Raw genomic sequence first — 25,329 nt, forward strand, 5'->3', positions numbered from 1 at the left:
TCTTGGCTCCCTGGTCACCCGCATCACTGTGGGTGCCAGGTTTGGTCCTCAGGACCCTTCCACCTCCATAAAAGGAGGAGGGGAGGAGGAGGAGGAGGCAGGACAAAGAAAAGAGACAAAGGTTTAAATAAATATAAATAAAACAATGAAGCAACAGATACTGAGGGCGAATCCAACAAATGGCTCCCCTGCTGACAGCCAGCCTGACACTGGGGCTTACACTGGAACAGGACGGGGTATGCATGGACAAGAGCTGGGTGTAATTTTGGGGGAGCCCTGGCTGTGTTTCCCATATGGTTCCCTGAGCACCCCTGCTTTCTGTGCCTCCTGCTGCCATTGCTTCAACCAGCACAAACTTCACAGAGAGGAGGCAAGAGATGAAGGTCGCACCTCCGTCCCCCACAGAGCTGTTTGTAACCCTGACAAGCAAAGAACTCAATCATGGTTTTTGTCCTAGTGTGAATAAGCTGTATGAGAAACTCGTTTTCCATGAGCAAAGGCTGCAGGACTGAACCTAGGGACCACCTTATGATGATGAAATACTTCTTCTTATTCCAAATCCTTGCATTAGGCAGCCTCCTAAATAGCAGCAATGCCAAATTTCCTTTTACTGAGCCTCAGCTGGTTTTAGGTGCCAAGCCAAAACAACAAGAAATGTATTGAGTGCTGCTATCTCAAGCTCACAACAATATATCACTCAAAACCTGACATCTTTAACTGTGCCAAGCATTCTTTATCAAGGAGGTACCTGGATAGGAACCTTAATATGCGAGTGTTCCTGCAAAGAATAAACTACTCTTAATGGGAGGAATATTACAAGATGGATATATTCTGGCTCTATAAACTTGAATTCTGTGCTGATTTAACCCCATATACAAAAGAACTTGTAAGAACAGGCGTACTGGGGTGCATCTATCCTATATCAGTCTGCAGCAGTCTCTCAGCTGGCACACAAGGAAATAAAGGAGAAAAAGAAAGGAAGGAAAAAGGGGGGAGGAGAAAAGGAAAAAGAAAAAGGAGCAGAAAAAAACCCAAAGATTTTGAATAACCATAATACTGGGAGTATTCTTCCCATCTTAAACTATTTTCAGCCCCATTGATTCCCAGCTCCAGACTGGTTTGCTCAGTAACCCTCAGAGGGTCTTTTTCTCATGAGTCCTCCTCCAGTCTTGGCTGAACCCCATGTGAACATCTGACAAGCAAGATACACTTGGTCCAGAGGTTCTGCTCCTCTCATGGAGAGCTTTGGGGTTCTGGACCTGGCCCCCACAGGTCTCACCTGTGAGCCCTTGTGCTGCTGTTAGAAACAGGCAAGAATCAATCCCAGTCCACCCAGTCAACCATTTTCTAAACTTAAAAGTGAATAGTAATGCACTGGGCTTTTAAGAAGTGAGGGGTGAATGAAGAAAAGGGCAATTAGGAGGTAATAGCTCTACTGGGTGAGCTATTGAAACACTTTGATTTCCACATTCAACCAGTAAAACTGATGTTTCCAAGTTCACTGGGATGTGTGTCCAAATTGATCTTTTATTGCATATGGTCAAGTGCTGTGAAAAATCCCACCACTTAGCATCTCTCTGTTATCTCAGCCACAGGCAGGGAAATTCTCCCCTTCAAAGAGAACCATAAAAAGAGATAACAGAGACTGGGACTTCTGTGCCATCAGCATTTCAAACTCCACATCCCCTCAGGATAAAGGTGGGGGGGAAAGGGGGGAAGTAGTGAGGGAAAAGGGGGGTTATTTGTAAGAGTAAACGGATGAATGGCAGCAGTTTCTCACCCACCAATCTTAGACACAGAAAATGAAATGCCTCCGGGCTCTCCACCTGGAAAATATAGTAGCAAACCAGTGCAAGTACAATCCTTGGAGCACTAATCTGGCACCATCAGCACTGGTAAATCACCTTACCATACACACATGCTTATAATTTCCCTGCATAGTTGCAGCTTTCTACCCAACTCTTAGTGACCTCCTTTCAGCCCCCTTTTTACCAAGGAACATGATTTTTCATGCACTAATAGATCTGTAGTCCAAATTTCTGCTGTATACTGAATGCCAAAGTAGATGCTGCTGTATGTGGGTGGGAGGGATAAGGAGTCTGCCAGTATAGCACATTTCATTCAGGGAACTGGTATAAACTACATACAGACAAAACACTAGCTTGCCAGTATAAGCTGTGGCTACACTAGGAAAGTTTGCCAGAATAGCAAACTGCCAAATCTTTTCTAGCATAGAGAATCCATGCTATGCCGCAGATAAATGTTGCTTCAGACATTAACTCTTACTAGTCTCACCATACTGCATATAGGAGCTGGTGCCACTGATATATGCTACTTGTTTTCTCCATGATCCTTCTCAGGTCAGCAGTTTCAGGAGGCCCAAACTCTTCTAGGGAAAATGGGAATGGGAGAAGCCTTTGAAGACTAGGTTATATGCCTATATATATACATTTGCTGCAATGAGAGAGGTACACTGGGGCATGGCCACTTCCACATACACAGACAGAAGACCTGGCTTTGCTTCATTAGAAAAGAAAGAGGACTACCATTTCATTTCACATAGCTGGAGTAGTCACTAGTATCCTCAACTAAATTCATCAAGCTGTCTTCTATCATAAAACATAACGAAAATTGATTTACTGGCAAGTGGGAGGATTGGAGAACATCTTGACAAGATGTAATAAAAGCATGTAATTACAGTAGGAAAAAAAAACACCTGGAATAGCAACATGTAGTCATTTCACAGGGCTTCACACACGTTTGTGCAGGGCCCTTTTATGTACCACCTGTGGCCAACTTTCCTATAGTTCTATCCAGAGTCACAGCACTGCACCAGCTACCAAGAAGGAGAAAAAATGACTGCCACTGCTGAACCCAGGACGGATGGCAACGGTCCTTCATAGATCACACACTACAAACTGAGAGAGGACACAGAAAGGCCCAATATCTGGCACAGTAAATATCGTAGATGCAGAAATGGGATTGTCAGTCTAGCACAGAAAACAAAATAAGTGCATTCATAAAGAGCTTTGCTGGAATATCATATGTAATATAATATAATCACATCTGAAAGCACACCAAAAATGATGAAAAAGATCATGCTGTATTCAAAGCCTTTATCACAGCCTGAGAAAATCCTTCTTATTGCTCAAAGTAATGACTGACTTCAGCATCTAAGAGCAGATAGATGGAGGTAAAGAAGCCAGTCAATCATTTAGTGGATTATTGCATATATGGCTTTTTCTGGGTAGGTTGGGTTTATTTAATGGAAATTTGCTCACATTCTCCAAATCTTGATTATTAACCTAAGAACATTTAAACACTATTTGTCTACCATTGAAACTACCAGAAATAACCTCACTCTACAAAATTTTGGACGTGAAGCCCAAGGCCATCCAAAGATGGATGATGGTGATGCCCAAGGACATCATGCTTTATGCCACAGTGAAATAATTCATTTCTGGTGCAGGTTTAAATTCCAGTTGCCTCCCTTAATAATAAACTTTACTTACTTATTTCGTGTATGTATTTCTTTTCATTTACTCCTATATCATTCTGCCTTTTATTAATCTAATTTCTGAGAAAAATGAAGTCTTCAGATTTTCCTTGCATCCCCAGGCTGGCTGGCAATTGGTCCTACACTGTTAAAGGAGAGATGACAGTTTATTAAGCATTAAGCTACAGACTAACGAGTTTTTGCCAAAGCCTGTCAGAATTAATTCATTTTCCAATGAAGTGAAATGAGTGACTGAATGGATGAAGCTGAATGGATCAATGCAATTGCCTGCAATCTGTACTCCTCCACAATAAATGAAGGAAAGCACTGCCACTAACATTCTGGGGTATTCTATTAGTGACTGAAGTCTCAAATTACCCAGCTTTTTCTTCCGGCTGCTTTGGCAAAAGGGGTTTGCAGGGAGGGTGAGGAAATTCAGGCAAAGTAAATAGCAGTGTTATTAACTAAGTTTTATTCGCATCCAACATTCCCCCCTTCCCTCCCCCATTGCCCACATTTGCCAGCACTCAGATTTCATGTCTCCTTTGACTTTCAGGAAGAAGTATTTCAGTTTCTCGTAAGAGCCAGGCTTTGGCTATCTCACTGCTGCATGGGATCTGGCTTTAGAGATAGTCCCACACATTTCTGGGAGGGGACCAAAAAAGAAGCAACAGTGGAGAAGGGCTTCAGAGCAGTGGAAATACACATTCCTGGGTTAGACACTTTAGTGTGAGCCAAGGTGTTAGTGTGTTGCCACCAGGTTGTCTAGACTAATTAACTTGAAACACCACAGTTTATTATTAGCATTCATTTCACAGCTTTGTGTGTAACTCCCTGAGTTGGTCCCTGTGACTTCTTCCTCCGAATGCTCCTGCTCCATCCCCTCAATTAAAACAAGAATAAAGCATGAAATCCCCCTTCCCTTTGGCCCAACCACCTTTCCTGGGGATGATGTGACCTAACTCACACATTAGCTCTGGAAATGCAAAAGGCTCTGGGGTCTTTAACATAGCCACTGACTGATTTAAAAGGTGGTTCTTATTTACTATACATTATGGTAATTCGTTTTCATTGTTAGGGAGATTCAGGGGGCTTTGTGTTACCTTTAAAGAAAGTGCTGACAAGCTGCCACAAGTGTAGGGAGAGAGGCCACACAAAAGGAGGAAAAGAAAACCAGTGCTAATGGCTGTTTGCTCGAATATAGCTGATATTCTTCATTCAGCCTATATTTATTTAGGAACTCGAGGAATATTACAATTGTGCAACTAGTTGGGGGCTGCTCCGTTTTATAAATTGGTTCACTTATTCATATCAAGTGCTCAAAGCCAATAAATGTCCTGGTTTGGGATGTATGACACTGAAGTGCAGAGTCACTGAGGAAGGCAATGAGTGCTCTCCCTCACTCCAGCACTCAGCACTTAGCAATTGCTGGCTGCTACATAAACACTCTGCTGTATTATGATATGTGCTAGGCACAGCCTTGTTCTTTAGTCGAGCCCCAGCACCACTGCTTTGGCTCTGCACAGAAACAAGCCAGCCCCTCTCCAAACATTGACTTAGGAAGCAGAGCCCAGTTTTCCTTTCTTGTGTCTTCTTAGTTTTAGTCAAATTAAATCTGTTGGCTTTCTAGAATCAAGAATTTAAACTGCTGATAAATCCCTCCTATCTCAGGGTATCGTCACAAGCAAACTCCCTGAGAGAGATATTGGTCTGTTAACAGCAGAACCAGTAAAGCCTGCTTTCCTATGAGCTTGTGCCTGATAGCAAACTGCTGCATGGATGCACCATTACCTGTAATAGGAGATTAACAGTCACTACAACCCATCCTTCTGTAGGGACCCAAGTCAGGTGTCTTTTCTCCACTGGGGTTATTTTTATAAACAAATAAACATGGAAGCTGTTTTAGAGCTCTTCTGCAAAGTTAGATTTAAGCATCATTGGATGAGAAAGGAGGAAAACTGACAATCTAAAACCAAAATCCCATTCAAGAAAGAGCACAAAGTTTCACATGGATCAAAGGTTGAAAACTCTAGTCATTTCTATTGCAGGTAAGAAACGGCTAGAATAATCTTTCAAGGACCATGATTAATATTTATCTGATTAAAAAACTAAGGCATTTATAGGATTCAGACAGGGAAAATGAACATACAGTTTAAAAAATCCTCACATTCATTTCAGAATTACACCTCAGAAATTGTAAAGTTGATATAAATATTGATATATAATTTCGTTTGTTACTTCTACATTTCATCAGTATTTGTTAATTCTAGATACTTCTAAGACACATTTTTATTTCCTTTTAATTCTGTATTCTGAAGAGATAACATTATAGACTAAATCTTCACATCCCAGGCCTGATGCTTTCTTTTGCTCATATACATGCATGTGCATTATCCACAAGGAGACAAACAAGACATATTTAAATGAAGAAATCATTATGTAAAGCCAATATCTCAGCAGTTTGAGGGAGATGGAGGAGAACAGACAAGATTAAAAGGACCATGTCACAGTTTCAGTGTTTTTACAGATACTATTATATGGAGCAGCTTGAAATAAATAAAACCAACATGCTCATTCAGCAATAAAGATACCAATTGATATCTGTGCTTAGAGCCAAAGCTGACTTCTTTCTTTTTTTCCAATCCTGTATTTTTTCCAATTTCAAATCAGAAATCTGCAACTTGGTTATGGGACTGTCAGATATAAACTATTGGACTAAGTAACAGAGCTCCCTCTAATGGTGCTTCTATAGCTATACTGATTTATAGTATATTGTTACGTTGTTCCTACTTGTTGCTAATAAAGTTACATCAAGCTCAGGACATGCTTTGTTGTACATATTTGTGTTTATTCATTCACATCTGGTACTACAACTTTTCCCTCTAAAAGAAAAAAGCAGTTTATTGCAACGGAATCTGAATATCAAAGGCAGCTTGTGCAGAAGAGGATCATTATTATGTATTAAGCAACCCAAAAAGGGAGCAAAAGCATTAGCATCTAGATAGTATTTAATAAGGCTTTTAATCCTGTTTGTAAATGCTGGTTACTTGCTTGCAAAAAAACATGCATTGAGAAAGATTGCAATGCTTTCTTTGTATGTTTGGATTTTCTTCATTATTTTCTCATCCTGGCATACCATCATGGGAGAGGCTTCTGCTGTCTTTGGGATACTGCCAGGCCTATAATTGTTGAGGTGTTTTGAATATAATACAGGATTCAAAGAGAAAATTTGAGGAAAGAAGTATAAGCGCTTGACAAACCCAAAGAAAGACAATATGAAAACTTGCTGAAGCAGAACATTAGTTCATTCACTTGTTTTTCATCTAGAAATTGGCCAAAGCCAGGCTTATTTCATATAATTCTCCCTGCTCCACCCCACTTGTTGCAAGCTCAAGTGAAACAATACCCAAAGGCAAACCACTCTTAATTCTGATCCGGAAAAACAAAACCTACAACAAAGATTCTGTTTATTTGTTTTACCCCCAAAGTACTCCAATTTTGCTCAGAAGAGCTCAGAATATTCCAGTGTGACCACAAGCAGAAATACTCTATAGTGCTTCATCTTTCCCTTCATTTGTGCACACCACCAGGTTTAGTAAATCAGCACAATTACAGCTGCTTAGCAAAGGAACAACATCATGTGGAAGGGATATTGCCTATATGAAATAAGGGGTATTGGCATGGTTGTGTAAAGAAGTCAGCACCGTTCATTCCAACTTTGCTATAAGTATGAAGCTCATGCACACATCTTCTTATACAAAAGATAGACCTGGACAGAAGCTTTACTATGCGGTGTTGAAAGAAAAATAAAGCAAGGACAATCTGTCCAATACAAATTAAAACAAAGGAAAGAAAAGAGCTGGAGAGAAGGAACAAAAGCTACTGGAAAGAAACACGGCTTCAGAAAACTGTAACTATGCACAGCTATGTTTATATGTATTTTGGACTTTATAAAACATTATGAGTATACACCACATCATTGGTTTAAGAAAAGAGAGCAGCAGAAGTACTGAGAGAAATAAAACACACCCTTGGCTAAGTATCTTGGTCTGTGCCCCCAGGGAAAGAAAGCATTTTTGGTGGTCAGGCAAAAAGGAAAGCAGGGATTCATTATCACTTTTGTAGAACTATATTCTAAATGCAAAAGGCAAGAATATGCAGAAGGCACTTACTATAACTTTCCCACGTTAGCACAACTAACATTGGTAGCACAACTTTAAATAACTCATTCTCTTTCTGCATAATACCTGCTTATAAAAGGGTTAGTGGGTAAGCACTTAATTCTTTAAGTTTTGGGTTTTTTAAGTTGGAAGTGTTGAAAATCCATCTCCTGAGAAAACCATCTCACAGGTTTAAAGATCTGGAAATCAAGAGTTAAAAGATGTATTGCTCAGCAGCTGGGACACTGCAGGTGTACAGGTTGCAAGTCCATTTTAGGACTAAGCAGTGGGTGGTAGTGGGTGGCACTAGCAGTGGCTTATTTGATCCTAAGCTACCATCTTATTTGAGTTTGAAGAAACACCTATTCGTGGTTTTCAAATTATGGAATGAACTTAATTAAACTGTAAAACATTAAACAACACTAGGAAAGATGATATCCTTGTGGGGAAAAAAAATAGAATAAATTGAGTCCCTTAGTGACTTTGAGAAAACAAACATAAACTGGTTGTAAAAATAATACAAGAGTTTCCAGTCTGATCCACCACCTTTTTAGTGCAGACAACAAGGTGAATTTGCCTTTTTAGAGATAAGTTTCTTCAATCAAAGAGAAGAAAAAGCTGATATGGATGCTTGTCCTTAGGAAAGATATATCACCTCCTTTCTCTTTTATTTCCCTCCCCCTCCTCCAATGTCACTCATGCTGAGAGCTGCACACTCCAAAAAGTGCAAATGTTTTCCTAAAGCTAAAGAAACATGGTAAAATGTGGAGTGCTACAACATTACCACTCGAATTTATCAAAAGCTTGGCATGTTTCTCAATATGTGTAAGTAGGAAGGCAGAAAGATAGGTAAAATGTCATGTTAATGTTTTTTGACAGGTAAAATGTCGTGTTAATGTTTGTTAATGTATAATCAATGTATTGGAAAAAACTAAACTGGAAAAAGAAGATACCACTTTAAACAAGCAAAAGCCTGGTTCTTCTCTCTATGTCAAAATATGGAAGATAAGGTGATACTGAGATATAACAAGGTATTTAACAGTCTGCCCAACTTCCAATCAAAGTGACTGCTCAGTTGGATCAGTGACATTCTCCGAGGTAGGGCTGCAGCAAAAATCATGGACAATCTCAGTGTCTTCTGGTATAAGAAACTGTCAGTAAGAAATTAAAGTCCTTGGTCTTTAGAGGACTCTTGGAACTGAGTAAATTACAGAGATTGACCAGGAATGCGAGGACAAAGACTGTCAAAGAGATAGGCTGGGTCTATGTAACACCTTACAAACAAGGAGAGCAATTTCAAAACCAGTATGGTATTTGACTGGCAGCCAATACGTTCTCAAAACAAATTGAATGTGCTCCTGTCGTCTCCTTTTCATAAGAAACCTGGCAGCCACATTCTGTGCTAGTTGGAGTTTATGTAAAGTCCCTGGTTCCCTTAACATAGTGAAAACCCAGCCTCCGCTACAAGTATTTTCACTGTTCATCGAAACCATACTTGCATCCTTGTACACCACTCTGTTTTCCCATGATTTTCACTGTATTGCATTCATGAAGAGTCTTTAAAAGCTTAGACTGCACTGATGAAAACTAAAAGAATTTACTTGTGGTGTGTGATCTCAGGAACATCATAAATAGAAGATTAATTCTATATGTATAACTGCATACTAAACCAGATCTCATTTTTCAGAAACAAAATTAACTGATCTCATTAAAATTTGGAATGAGTTACTCCTTTCTGGGATTCATTTCACATTAGTACTTGAATAGTTGGGTTTGTTTTTTTTAATATGGTAGTATTCTTCTCCAAACATAGTGTATTAATATTGAGAATTCATATTTACTATAACAGAAAAAATATTTCAGCATCAATCAAATTCCGAATAATGAGTATTTTCCAAAGATTAAGCAGGGCAGAAATTGGCACCAAGTTGTGGGGAGGGAGGGAAGGGAAAGCAAAGGTATTTCTAGTTACTGAAAAGGAGGAAAAAGATGCATGCAAGTATGGTGTATCGAATCTACCTTTAGGAAGCAATGAAACAAACAGCCAAAACAGAAAATGAAAAGCCTTACCAAAACAACACACAATAATCTGCAGCAACCAAATCTGTAAGTGGGGAAAATTGTTACACTTCTATACAAGTTAACAAAACCAACTTACTATTAGATTTTTAAAAGGCCAACTATATACAAATGTCCAGATTCTTAATATCAGATTCTTGATTATAATCTGGTTAAGATTCTATTAGAAACAGCCAAGACAATGCAATGGCTACAATGTATTGTCATTAATGTCTTTATAAGGGCAAAGAGCAAGTGATTGCTGGATAGATGCTAGAACCAACTTTACTTAGAAACTTCATTAATGATCTCTAAGAGGGAGCACACAACATAGTAACTATGCGCAGCACATCAATTAGGAAGTGCTACGAACATCAGAATGGACCTAAAGATGTTTAAAACCACAGGGAGGAAAAACCAAAACCTGGACAAATACAACTAATACTGTCTGTAAAGAGGCAGTAAAATTCTGCACCGAACAGGAGGTTTAGTGGCTCTTACAACATATGCTGAACACAAATTAACAATGCAACGCTTGCTTCACATAGTGCTACACAGGGCATAACCATCTAGAATATTTTGTGTGCCTCCTTTCAGAGAGGGAACGATGTTCCAGCTTCACTGTGTCAAGGCTAACTCTTCACGATGTTGTGTCAAGGGAAGAATGCCATGTTTGGCTAGGATTTGTCTAGATAACCAGATAAATTATTAGTCATTATCTTCTCCAATTCCTGTAACTTACATCTTCCCTCCTTTTAAAACTAGAAGAATCCTTCCTCTGATCCCAAATATGAATTCTAATTAAAAAAAGAGAGTGTACTGCAGCCTAATCACTATGTTTTACAAGTTATTTGTCTAAATTATGTGTCCTCTATATGAATAATTACTTTAAATTCAGTTTGCTCTCTATAAAGACAGCTGAAAGCTAATTAGAAATTGTTCTGTGGTTAGCCAACACTGCCTTTGATCACTCCTTGCTTTTAAAGTTTGTGCCTGTGCCCGCACTGCATTCCCAAGATGTTTTCATTTACCATCAGGAAAGCAGATAGAATTAGATCATGTCAGAGGGAAGGATTGCTGAGAGAATGAGTAAAATCAGTGCAAAAATATAAGGAAGATTTAAAACACAAATATTTTTTAAAATAGGTATTTTAGAATTTTTTAGTACAGAAAGGAAATTGGTACAGTTCTTCCAACATGCTTATGATCAAAACCACAATGTGGCAGCCAAATATCCAGTGCTCCTTGCTTCAATAGCTCCTTGTTAATTCACTTAACTCAAATATTGAAGTTATGTTTGGGAAGCCCCACTCAGAATTTACATGGCAAACTGACTCAGAAATGTCCCCCTGCTTCCATTAACTCTTTTTATATGTTCCTTTCAAAGCCTCATCACTCATGGAAAATAGGCCACTTGTGGCAGGCTCCAATTTTGACGGGGATGCCATAGGAAAGGTGATTAACACATAGGTGAGGTGGGCAGAGGACCGTTCATGTAACACTCTCCAAAGCTCTTGTGGATACTGCTGCATTCAATATCACAGCAAACAAGGAAGTTATCAGGACGGACTCCCCACCACTGGCCATTTGATACCTGATTATGCAGCAGGCTTGCCAGCAAGCTTGCTGAATAGGTTTTAAAATATCTTATATGGCTCAGTGGCCTCATAATCCCCATTATACGAGATCTGGAACATCTCTTTCAGAATTCACCTCTGCTTCGCTCAGTGTAAGTCTGTCTTCAGCCTAAGCAGAACATATTGATCCCATTTTATTCTACAATACATCTGCTTCAAAGAGGTTTCACCATTAGTTTTTACTGGGAGGAAGCTTTACTATAAAGGGCAGCCTGCTGCCTGCCCAGCATTTATCAATATCTATCTTCAGGGAAAACATACTCATTAGCAATGTGCTGTGTGGAAGATCTGGAAACAGGGAAACTGCATAACAAATGACAACCCATAAGGCAGAAAGTAAAACCTACTGTAGCAGTGATGGACAAATTTGACATCACAGCGATGTACCTGCTCACACCCAGTGAAGTAAAGGAGGTCTGCACTGTGTTTGAAGTCTGTTCTATAGAGTAAACAGTAAGTACTTCTCTTGCATTTGTCTTGCAGGATTAGCAGTGTGGCTAGAAATTTCCCTTCTTTTACATTTTATGTTCCACATTTTCTTGGGAATTGTTGGCACCTCTGTCTAAATCTTATCAGTAGGTTTTACCAGCTATCCCCTTCCTCACTCCAATTAGCATAGAGAGAAAAGGACATTTGTCTTTGTCTTCTTCAGAGGCTGAACAAGGTGATAGGAGTGGGAGATAATACTGGGTTCATTACAGGAACTTTTAGATCCATAGCTGCATGCACTCTGCCCTGCAGCACTGAGTTCCTGGCATTCTCCAGCCTCTGAGGTCTTCAACAACACATTGCCAGGAAGATGGTAAGCAGGAATGTGTGTTTTAAATATTGTGAGTGGCCTCTCTAATGTTTTAACAGGAACTTGCTTATCTCCTTCAGAAGACAAGACCCAAGCTTTCCATGAGTAACAGTACTGAACTGGCTCACAGATGAATCCAGCTCCATATTCTGCCTCTGACAGCAGCCCCTAGTAGACAAGGAGAGGACAGTAAGGATCGTCTGAAGATACTTATAGATGAATGTACAGTGGTAATCCCTCCAATATCTGCCCTTCTAACTTCCAATCGTAAGGTGGCATAAGGACATCCAAAGGGAGACAGTCAGAACATGCAGTTGCTCCTTTCTGTCTGCTTGGCTGTGCCTCTTTCAGAAGTCTCTAATGATCACCGAGGTGACACGTGAGAAAGGGCTAAGCAGGACTCCTGTTTTCATCATGTTTAAGAGCAAACTTCCAACACCACCCAAGCAGTCCAGCAGCATACAGTAAATGGAATTGTATCCACTGCTGCAAGTCCTGTGTGGGAGATCGCTGTATTAGATGTGAAACAAGTAGTGGTGCAGAGAAGGATTTGATACATGAAAGACTAGACTCCTCACAGACTGTCTCTGCTATTGAAAATAAAGCGGAGAGATTAGAAGGTGCTGAAAACAAGTTTGCTGGTCTGCAAATTAGCTGTGCTGGATATGCTGGCATGTTTAATATGTTGCTCAAGGAAAATAAAGTGCTACAATACAAGATAGACAAAGTAGATAATGAGGCCAGGAACAGGAATTCTAAGAATAGTTCTGCAGGTCTGAGAGAACCAAAACAGGGAAAGGGGATGTTTTCTCTGCACAGTGGCCTGAAGATGTGAAGTACTGGGGGAGGACTGGGTGCTGACTGCTTTGATCTCTGCCAGAGGAGCACCACTGAAAAAGCAATATACTCTGCAGGAGTCTGTTACCCAGCAAAGGGAGCCCTTCAACGCCAATGGGAAGCTCCCAGATATTGGACTATCTCAAAAGTGGCTCAAGGCTGGGGAATTAACTCCCCCATCTGCTCATCATCTCTGCTCACAGGGTAAAATACTGCTTTTTGACCTCATCTCCTCTAACAGTTGTACATAAATTGCCACAAAACTGCCACAGTGCAGCCTCTTATCTTTGGGATGAGACAAGACTCTCCAGGGGCTGCTGTGATTCATGCATGGGTGGAAAGCACCCTCGAAGCAACAAGTGATCCCCACAGCTTCATTTACTTGCTCTGGTGTCTTATTAAACTTCCTCTCCTTCCTGCTAAACACAGTACCTAGTTCATTTCACACATGAATGTCTTGTTCCAGTCACATCAAATATTCACCTTAAACTAGCTCAGAGGTCGTTTCCTCAAGACATGTCTCTCTCATACAAGATATCAACCAAATGATAATAATCAAAGGAAGCAGAAGCTCTCAAAATCTGTTTCCTTTTACACTCAATAGCATGTTCCTCTGATATCAGCCTGCCCATTCTCCCAAGTGCAATACCTAATGAGATTTCTAATCTTTCTAATGTTAATTTTTAGTACTTTCTAATACTAGATTTCTAATCTATTTCTAATACTTTCAGATTTGAGGTCGTTATTCTCACATGAAGGGCATTCTCTTGATTTGCATGTGAGAGTAAGTATGCAAAAATTTCTATCCTGAAATCCCTTTATTTTGTCCTCCACTTTGCTGCTCCTTCCCCTCTCTTCCCCCAGACAGAAAGCATCTTCAGCATCTCCTCCTCAAGAACACCATTAAAGCAGCTGTTTAAAATGCCTACATGGTTTCTGAAGAGAGGCCAGATGAAGTGCATGTTTAAGTCTTTTTAAATCAGTGTTACACTTAACACAGGCCACTGTTAAAGTCTTAGCTAGGCAGCTTGTTGTAATAGGGACCATTCGCCTTTTTAGCAGTGCTAAAAACATTGGGTTGCTGATCCTGATTTATTCTAATGTTGCATAAACAGAAACCGTTTGGTGCCTGGTGCATAAGAACACTGTTGGTGCATACAGCAACTGCTCTACATTTACAGCTCCACTTCAGCTTGTTTAGATACCCACAAGTTGCATGCGAATAGGTTTGTTCCTGTTACCCAGCCGCATTCTTGTCCCTTCCGTCACTGACTGCTGTTGCAGCAGATTACAAACAACTCCTCACATAAAAGGCAAACTAAAGGTCATTCTGCCTCTCCATTCCTAAAGCACAGCCACTCCATTCCATTTGCTGCAAGTGGAAACAGTCTTCTTTGCTAAATCTGTATGATTTAGGCCTAGATTCAGAGGATAAGAAATGGGGGCATCATCTTGCAAGCACCCATTCACATCAGTAACCTGGGCCTGGGGGCTGGTTGGAGTCCAAGTGCCCTGTGCCCCACAATCAGTGGCTCACACGTACCAGTGCTGGGCTATGGGGATCACAGGGATGTTTTGTAGATTTTAGGATTTACTTCAGGAGAAGGGTATGGAAGAGATATCCAAAATCCAGAAACATCTACTTTGATGTTGCACACTTTCCCCCTGCCATTCAAACACATGTTTTTTTGTTTAAGGATGATTAATACATTTTTAATGTTTTTCCTAACTGAAGGGAAGCCTGGTCTATATATTAAAAGAGGCTAGAAAAACACCCCGAAAGCTGAGCTGGCATAAGTGGGTAGACTGTATGTGATGTTTATTATGGTTTTTCCTTAAGATCCTTGTCTCCTCATTTTTCACTGTTTCTCTTTGCATTTGTCACTGCCCTGTTTGAGGCATCTTGTCTTCACTCCCGTCTTAGTCCAAGTCCCAAGAAGAATTCAACCCAAAGCATGCTTTGAGAAAGCTTTAACAAGCGCAAAACTGAGCCAAGCTCCATGCAGAGCTTTGCAGTACTTACAGAGAGCTAACTTTACTGCCACTGCAGTTCAGCTTGCCAAAAATCTGGGTTTGATAGTGCAAGTCTGAGGGTGTTTGTCAGGTGCCTGGCTTAGGGTACAACCTGGGCCATTCACGCCTGAGTTTGGAAGACCCCGAGCTGCTGCTTTGGCAGGGGAAGAGGTAGAATAACCATGAGTCTCAGGCCAGGGCTTCATGCTTGCCCTGCACAGCTCCACTGCCTCTGCCTGCTGTGCATGGAAAAGCCCTTTCAGTGCCTAACCCTGAGTGCAGGCAGGTATGACAAATCCTACCAAAGGCATGGGGATTATTCTCTCTCATGATGACATTTTTCAGTTTTAACAGAGGCAACCACAGGGCATGGCTGTGCTTGACACAAGTGGCAGAAGAACAGTTTGTCAGCAAACAGTCGGATATGAACAGTTCCTGGAACTGGATTCACAGCATGTGTTAAACACTGGAACTGGGGGAGGTATCAGGTTTAGCAGCAATGAGTGAATCTGAGCTCAGGCTTGAGTCAGATGAAAGAGATGCTTAAATGTCCAGGAAAAATGCATGTTCCAGCTGGCATGTGGCACAGGCTGTAACATTTCTCAAATAAACAGCAGTCCATGAGGTCCTCACATGCAGTCATTTCTATTCCTATCATTTTCACCTTGCAGATAAGGTGAAAACCTCATTATATTTTACTTTCCCAAGTTTTATGGCTCTGACATACACTCAGAAAGATTGCCTTTGCTGCTGTTAACTACCTACTGGCACTCTCATTAAGGTTCATTTAGGAATAATCTATTACCAAAAAAATAGGTCCAAGTTTCGAGGATGGATTATTTAAATCACAGCATGCCGTTCTGCAGCAACAGGAAAATGGCCAATTCTCCTACCAACACCTTTCAGAGCTGCTCAGTAGGGAAAGAGGCAGCCCATGGGAGGGCATATTGAATTTCCAGATGGGAAAGTAATGGTAGAAAAGTCAGGACACCACAATTCTGGACAAGTGCAAAAGAGCAGTATTTCACTCTAGTATGAAAAGCTGTATGAAGAATATACATTCTGTACTCTCCATGATAGATGATAAGAATATTTAAGAAAGCTTGTGCCATGTAACATTATTTGCATAGTGTTCTTCTTACTTGCATTTATAAAGCAGAGATATAGAAACACCTAATATATATTCTTGAGAAAGATACAAACACAGGCAGAATACAATGCATAAGGCTATTCTAAACTACAGGTAATAATACAATATACCCATTTTTTGTTTGCTTTTAAAAACTAGAAACTTAAATGCATGCTTGAATCAAAATTTAACAAATATTATAGTTTATATTATTATCCAAATATTTTGATGGTTCATTTTAATGTATTTCCCATCTAATTTACTTTTTAAAGTGCACTCAAGTATAAATATTTTAGGAAAAGACAAAAAAATAGCTAATGGAATAAGAGGGAAAAAAATCAAGTAATGTTGACTGACACATAAAAAGTAGGCTTTGTTAATGTTATATTCATTACCTTAGAAAATGTTTTACAGGAAGTGTAGTAAATCCACCACAGATGTGATAAAGATTAAAACCTCTTTTAAAGCAAATCAGTCCGTTTAAAATAACCCAAAAGGCATGTGCAACATTTCTCAGCAATTCTCCACATAAATAGCTGATGAAACAAACTCAATATTAAACTAAAGGATTTCATAAATTCTATGCAAACATAGTCCTGTTAATTAAGGTGAAAATCATAAAATCCATATTCTTCCCTTCATCTGCATGAGATATTAAGTCCTTAGAAGCTAATTTGAAATGCAGTCCATTTGCACTAGCATGGTGCTACCTACCACAACGACACACAAAACCATTTGCAGTGCAACATACAGGAGAATATAAGCACTAAATTTCCCTTAGAGCACTACTTTAATTAAAAATAAAATTAACCAAACACATTTTGTAATACAAGCATCTAAATTAAGAGTACATTCTCTGATACATTTAAGGCAGGAAATGTCACTATTTTATCCACCACATTTCATTTTGTGTTTTAATAGATCTTCAGATGAACCAGGATTAAATATTTGCATTAAACATACCTATAAATGCCATCAAACAGCTGGGTCCTATCAACCCAAACATCACAAATGACTTACAAGACTCTGATTACAACATGCATATGAAATCAGCATTAACCTTTTTTCCTAAAGAATATCTGACAGTGCAGTAGAGTTAAATGAGAGTTTAAAAACAAGGAATTAACCAGCTATTTCATCATGAGAACATGTTGCATTTCACTTTCCTCAAATGAGTGTATCCGTCCTGCAGTTTTCATTTAGGTTTTCCATCATTCTGCTATGTTTTAAAGCAGTTGAATCAAAAGGAGTATTTAGATCAACAGTAAGCACACAGAAAAGAAATAATCATTTCTTCTACGTACAAAGATATTCTGCTGTTGTTTTGTAAGACATGGTATAACCTGGTCATTAGACACCACTCTCACAAATGAGAACACAAAAAAGATGAAATGGTGCAGCTGAAGAGGAAAAACAGCCTTGGGACCCAAACCTGCAAACATTTTTTCCCATGATTAACTACTCTGCCACGAGGAATCTCATTTGAATCATTAAGACTACTCAAAGTACCAAGTTAAATACATACATAAGTATTTACAGGCTTGGACTTTGATATGACCTGAGGAAGTGGCAGAGAAACTCCATCCCTATTTTTCTTTGTCCTCAGCTGAGCTAATTCCCATTAGGAATAGGAAGGATTTCTGCAGGAACAAAACCCAGTCGTTGGATGGCAGCTTCCCTGGGTACACAAAAGTTTAATATGAACAAGAAGTTATCTCTCCCCAAGCAAAGAGAACATGTGTGCAGAATGCAGCCCCTAAAACAACTATATATAACTTTAAATATTCGCATATCTTCTTATGTTAGCTTGGCAAGAATTAAATTTGCTACTCATGAGCATTGCCGACATTCCAAGTTCATGCCAAGAAATGTATTTACTACCACACACTGCCATCTTCTATATAACATATGTGTGTGTTTATACACATATATGCATACACAGTCAAAACGAGCTGTGCCATAAATAATAATAATAAATCAAGTGAAAATAATATTTAACCCCCACACACTAAACTCACTAATCAACACAATGTACAGACAAAAACCATTCTGAACTTTCATCATGATGTAATTGCTATTTCAGATCAAACTGAGAAAATTAAGATGCTAGCCAACCTAATGTGAAGTAGGTTAATTTGGCCAAAACACTCAATTTCTCACTTTCTTTCTGCAATAAAAATATTACTGAAAACTTCCCATTATGTAAATAAGGTAGGAATAAATAAAGTGTTAAGAATATAATTCAGTTCCAATGGAAAAGGAATATACAAGGGTATGAACCCTACTTCTTAATCAGCCTAATTCTGTGCTGAAAGACAGAGTGTGCAGGTTGGGCTATGCCAAAAGGAACACAAGGGATCCAAATACGGCACCATGTATTACAAGGAAAATGTAACTTTGCCTTAAAAGAAAGCAATGCAGTAAGCATATAGACTTCAATGCTTAAGAAATTTTCCCTGTGGATAGCATACATAATTTGATATATTATATGTATTTCCTTTTACATTTCCTCTAAATTCCTATACTTGAATTAAGTCAGTTGTAATACTCTGTTTCTCAATAGGAGCTTTAACAGGCATCAGATCTTTCATTCATCTGTGACTATGCTATTTTTTCACAGAAATAACCAAGAAACAAACTTGCTTCCGATTAATTCCCTGATATCCCATGTCTACAAAAGAAGTAAGTGGAGCCCGCAGCACAATAGCAATTGTAGAGATGTGGAGAAAATACAATCTCTGTGCCCATGGGGTTGTTGCAATAGTTGCATTCTTTGCTGCTCAGAATGTGGGGTGTGTTCAGTGCTGAGCAAGAGAGCTATGATTTACCATTCACATTTGTATCAGAGCTTAAGAGGACTTTATATGCAGTTGTAGTAATGGTACCAGGTGTCCTGATACAACACTGTTGGGTCCCTGCACTTGTTTTTGATCCAAGCAAAAAGCATCTTCTCTCAGGGGGTTCTCACCTGCTGAAACAGTCCCCACACTATTTATGCCACTAGTCCCATGTGGCACAGTTTAGAGCAGCTAAAACAACCAATCCAGACCCCCAAAGCAGTTATAAGGAGAGTCACCCATGTCTACACCATTTGTGTGTCCCTTTTGACGTGATTCTTCCAGCTCAAGCCTGTAACTGAGCCCTGCAAGAGCTGCAGTGCCTCTTATGGGTCACATCATGGCAGCTACACAAAGATAAGTATGCTCCCTACTTCACAGGTTTCTCAGGCCAATATTACATGTTTATGTGGTCCAAGACCATGTCAATTATACAAGTCAATATAAAGTTCACCATAAAAAAACAAAATAATCAAAACATTTGGGTCAATACACAAAATTCCACAGAGGATTTCTCCTAATGAGATGGAGCAAAAAGCCCCAAAAATGTAGACAAGTGGCAATAACGTCATGGTAAGGAAGCCTCCATGTACTGCTTAGCACATTTCAGTTTGAAAATGCTTAAGCAAACTACATAAACCGAGTAAAAATCATATATTAGCAATTTACCTTCTCAATAAGAGAAACAATTTAAGGGGAGACTAAAATACACAGCTTCAGAATTTGTTTGCATAAGAAAGACACATCCTGATTTTTGTAATGTATGGTGTTAATAGTATATATTTAAATGAGCCTCTATATTCTGTCATCCTGCTATGCTAAGTGTTTCTTTAATCAGCAGAAATGCACACCATGCTCTCTTCCTCTTGTGAAGGCCTCAAAATTTAACCTAGTGTTAATTTAAGTTGGGAAATCACAATCACTATTCAGTGGTAGACTAAAGTCAGCACAAGGCCAGGGAACTATTGGTTCCTGTCTGCCTTTCCAGATACAAGCCAGCTACAATTTCAGGAACAAAATGAACACTACTAGCAAAATCCTTGCGTTGTCACTAAATGTAAGTGCAACAAATGGAACAACCAGTAACTCCTATAGTAGCAATTCTAAAAACCAGCATTCCAACATAGAGCTCATAAAAAGCATGCATCTATTTAATAAGAAAAAATCATTGTGGATTTTTTTAACTTCAAAGTAATTTATCAGCTCCTGAGAGGTATTAGGATTTACTTTGTGATGCATCTCTGGCATAAAGTTGACCAGGAGGTAGTTTAAGCAGTGGAGAAGCTTTAACCAGTGCTTTGGGGTCCTGGGGATTTCCAGAGACACCAAAGCATCACTCAAGCTCCACTGATCTACTGAGACCATTAGATACCAAAATGTGCTGAATATTTTAACACTGATCCCAGCTCCTTCCACCTCCTGGAGTGCATTTATCTTCCTCTTTTTGTATTAATTTATTTATTTTTATCATTGTGCATTTGGTTTGGGGTCTTTTAAGTAGCAATACAAGGTAAAGGGGCGGAACAGGTTGATGGCATTGTTTGTTTGGGGTTTTTTAAGTAGCAATAAAAGGTAAAGGGGTGGAACAGGTTGATACGGTGATGGCATTAGGTTTTGATCACTTGCTTCAAAGAAAATATGCACACCCAAGTATCAAAATAAAGTCAACATTGTTTAATGCTTCTTGCCTGGCTTTCCCTTGCCTTGTACCTTGTGCAGTTGTACAGATCTGAGCCAACAGGATATAAAATGCTACCCAACCAGAACTATCCACAGTGCAGATATTTGATACTCATGTTGCCTCTTCTTGTTTCTTCAGTCCTTTTATAAATGCCCTTTTTACCTCAATCCTCTTTGTAATATTTAAGTCATTTTCAAAAGAACACCAAACTCCCATCTAACACACAGTGTCAAAAGGGAAAGTCATTTTTCCAGGAAAGCCTCCTTTCCTCTCTGTCAGTGATCCCCAAAGCAGGTGACTAACAGGCAGAAATGTTCTGTACAACAAGAACTGTTCTCTGTTAAGCAAGAATAACTGCAGCTGCTACAAAGGTAGCAGCAGCATTACGTGCAGTATTCTTTTAAATGGCATAGTTATAATACTGGTGTGCAATGAGGAGCTTCCACACAGGCTGTTGTTTTAAAGTTGTCCAACCAGAAATAACTCAATTTATATATTATTCATAAGGATTCAAAACCTCTAGATATCACTAGCTGGGAAAACAAACAAGAGCCCCCTGCTCTCTCCAAGCCTCCCATTTCCTATTCCTGCAGTGCAATAAAAATACTTGCAAAAGTTTTTGGACAGTCTCCTATCTTTTCTCCTGTTTGAGGAGAAAAATAAATGTTCCTCAGATTCCTTGTAACAGAGAGAGGTTTAAAATAGTTTCTAAAAGATTTTATAGCATCTTAAAATATTCTCTTTTATCTTTTATATTTTTCTTACAGTGTCTGTAGATTATGGGCTGAGTTTAAAAAACCCTTGGGTGCTACTTTTGGAGTTGAGAGTATGCATATGGTGCACACATTTCCAGCTAAGTGATGACTTCCATGAGACGTAGTACTATATGTGGGTGGGATGCTGGCAAGTAACCGATTTTAATGTACAATTCAAATAAGGGCATGAAAATCCAAGTTTTGCAATAAAAGAAACATGTCGAAATTCAATGGGAGAAATTTGAAGTTATTTATTCTCTGCCTTCAAAAGAGCTGGGAGTTTTGGTTGTGTCCTGAGGCTGTACAAAACGGCTACATGGAAAATCTGTCTCCAACCAAATATGCCTGGGACCGTGCAGGCATTAGGCTGGTTTTGTGATGTCATCTAGAGTATTGTTTCACAGAAAATATGGAATTGATTGCATTTTGCTAAGTGAAGTGGAAACAAAAAGATTTCTCATGCTAAGTTGTAATCACTTCAAAATTGGGACTAATACATCTCTATGCCCTCAACAGAAACCTCTTTACCTATAAGTGACTTCAGCAGCCTTGAATGAGGTATACTGATACCATATCATCCTAGGAAGTGCACTCTTGATGTTAGCTGGCCAATAGCCATGGTGACATTAGGATGCGGCTAGTGTGGTCTCTCAAGATGGAGTAGCAACACTATAAAACTCCTTTGCCCAAGGCACTAGCACAATTAGGGATGTCTCTGATCATTACTGCTGGAGAAGCAGTTATATTGTTTTGTAATTTATCCAGTACCAGCAACATTCTGAGTTCTGTACAGTACACAGTTCACATTTGTTTCCTTCCCCAAGGAAAGTATAGGTTGACCGCACCATGAAATGTGCTGTGACGGGGACGTTGTGTCCCGAATATGCTATAACATGCTCTGCTCTTTGTTGTGTAGACACTGTTACTGTATTTTGTTATAGCTACATTAATAAAATGTTTTTAGGTCCTTAAGTGTGCTAACAGCATTGTACATAACAGATCCTTGAAAGTCTAACATCAAATTTGTACAGATCCAAGTGATTTTCCAACAAAAGTCTGAAAGCAAGGATTTGTTAAAACATAGTTTTAAAGAAGGAAAAAGTAGGTGTCTGTTTACCACAAAAATAGGAAGATATTCTCACAAATGGAAGGGGTGAATGGTGTCAGCACAAGGCATAGGAACTTCAGTGGGAGAAGGATGAAAAGTTCGAGCAATGTGGTATCAGGAAAGAGCAAGAGGTTATGTAAAACTAATGAGACATGCAGAGCCCCAAAACCACATGCTATTACCCAGGGATCAAATCCCACAGACATCCCATGCAATTTAAGAAAATCACTTTTTTTCTCATCAGATCTAAGACATACAATATAGTAGGAAAATAGCATCTCCTTTCTTTTTAAGCTTGGCACATCATCAAAGTTTCCTGGGAAGTCAAAGCAAAGCACCTCCACCCTAAACTGAGGCTTCCACATGGGGAAAGAAAATGTAGTCCTTTCACTGGCTATTTGAAAGCAGAAAGTAGGTGGGAGACACATAGAGCCGTCATCTCTTCCCATTCCACCTTAATTAAGTGGGAATACAGTTAGGACACTACACTTACAAAAATGCTACTGAAGCAGGTAGTGATCCAGCCAACCCCTGCACAAAGATGACACCATTGGAAGTCCATCAGTTTCTTAAGCACTGATTTACCCCTGGCTCAGCAGGTAACCCACCCTCTCCCCATGTGCCTGGGCTGTGGTGGCTGTCCAGAGAGCTGCAGAGCCCTTGGCCTCGCCTGTGAGCTGACAGCTCCCAGACCAATGGGCAATGGCTGCAGACTTGAAAGACACACTGCTTAAAAGGCTCTCTCATGTTTCAGCTGACCATGTGTTTTCTCTTAGTACCCTGTGAGTTCAAATACCTCTGTATAACAGAAGTCAGACTGAAAAGGCATTGTGCATAAAATAATTCTTATCCGCATTGGTAGGAGCCTTTGTGCATTCTAAAAGCATATACGAGTAAGCAGGGTACTATTCATGCTACTTGGTGCATAAATTGCATCTTGTTCAAATTCAGTGATAAAAAAAGGTTCACAAAGGTTTTCTTTTTAACCTGATCTGTAGCAGCACAAAAGTATTTAACAACATTCATGTCGTTCATAGGTAACTATCTGTTGAGAAAGAACAGATTTCTCTCTCTGCCGATGAAACACTGCTAATTCAAGTTCATGCACCAACATCAGGATCAAGCTCACAGTAATGACACAGTTTGCAACAGCATCCTACTCAGTCACAAAGCCAACCCCAAATCACACAGCTGTTTTCTAACATAAATATAAATAAATAAGAATTGTAGTAGCAGCTCTGAAGTTTTGGAGTAGTATTGAAGGATGCAAGTACACCAGTGGTAAGAAATCAGAAATACACCAACAAGGTGTTTGGTAAACACACATCAGTTCAGGAAAAGTGTTCTCTCTTACTTATTTAAAGGTTCTGGTTTTAGTTTATTCAATGTACCCAGAATGCCACTAAATGTGTAATCACTGAAGTAAAACTTCTACATAGAACAAGTAGTCATTGTTGCAAAATAAGGTGATACTGATTCAGCTCAGGAACTGGGGCTTCTTGAGGACAGCATCTTAAGAAAGAACTTTGATTAAACTGAGAGGTTCATATTTTACTTTACTTTGCTTCCTACCAAGTTACTCATTGTCCACAAGGAAACATTTCAGCAGCACTCCTCAAAGTCTTTGCATTTATACTGCAAACTCTGGCACTTGCTTATAGACATCATTTAAGACAGTGTGATGGACTCTGCATGCTTGATCTCACCATCTACTTACCAAGCTAAGCCAGTAGTGCAGCCTTGTGCAGGGCAGCACTGGGGGGTCCCTACCTGTAGATAATGTCCCAGTTTCCCCTAATCAGCTTATGTGGAGCTCCTCACTACCACAACCTTATTATTCCAAGTACATAACTCATTCTCTGGGTTGTTCTGTGCAGACTACCCTGGGAAACACAGTAAGCACGACCTGATGCTCTCCTATAGGTTTTAGGAAACTACAAATGCTTAAAAAGCCCATGTTAACATACTGCATCCCATTTTTATCATTAAAGAAAAACTCCAGTGTTCTAAGAGCATTTACAATAATAATGTCTATGTCAGAATGGAGTTTTATGAAAGCTTTCTCATTTTATAAAAATCAACATACTTTGTTAAGAAAAATGTTCCCAACTAAAGGCAAGTCTAATTCAAGAACAGCAAATAAAACCAGAGCTTGTCTTATTTGTATTTGAGCCAGAAACAATTAGTTATAAGATGCTTATTAATGTATATCTTTATTATTATATTGACTCAGCTTTCCATTTGTTTTTCTTTATACCTCACTCCATACCATCCATCCTCTCTGTTCACACAGAAACCTGAGACTGGCAGCCTTTAAGGATCACGTTAGCTGGAAGAGCTAGAGGTATATTTCAGATTTCATGTATTAAATTCCCTCAGCCTGATGACCTCTTCTATTCTCAGGGAAAACACAGGCTGCATCGCAAGACAGGACTTCAAAGCTATTAGGGACAGGGATTAGAGACACTACTGGACTAGTCAGGGTGAAGACTTTCTTCCCTTAAGAAAATCCACAAGACTCATGCTTCAGTTCTTATTTGCAGTTTTACTGGAGCACAACATGATCTGTGTTGCTATGGGTTATGAACAAGTGTTAGAGAAATTAAGTACCTAATCCAAGCACCACTCAGTTAATTAATATTGTGCTGTTAACAGGGTTATAACTGCATGCATTTCATGAGAATTAACAAGATTTGTTTGCATTAACATGGTCTTACATCTCCCAGGTGACAGCAGGGACCATGCAATGGGGATTTATGTTCTGCTCTAGCTGCCGTCACCAGTGCCCAGAGGGTCTGGGCAGGGACCCTGGCACTGGT

The sequence above is a fragment of the Melopsittacus undulatus genome, chromosome 9, assembly GCF_012275295.1.
Source record: "Melopsittacus undulatus isolate bMelUnd1 chromosome 9, bMelUnd1.mat.Z, whole genome shotgun sequence".
NCBI classification, from domain to species: Eukaryota; Metazoa; Chordata; class Aves; order Psittaciformes; family Psittaculidae; genus Melopsittacus; species Melopsittacus undulatus.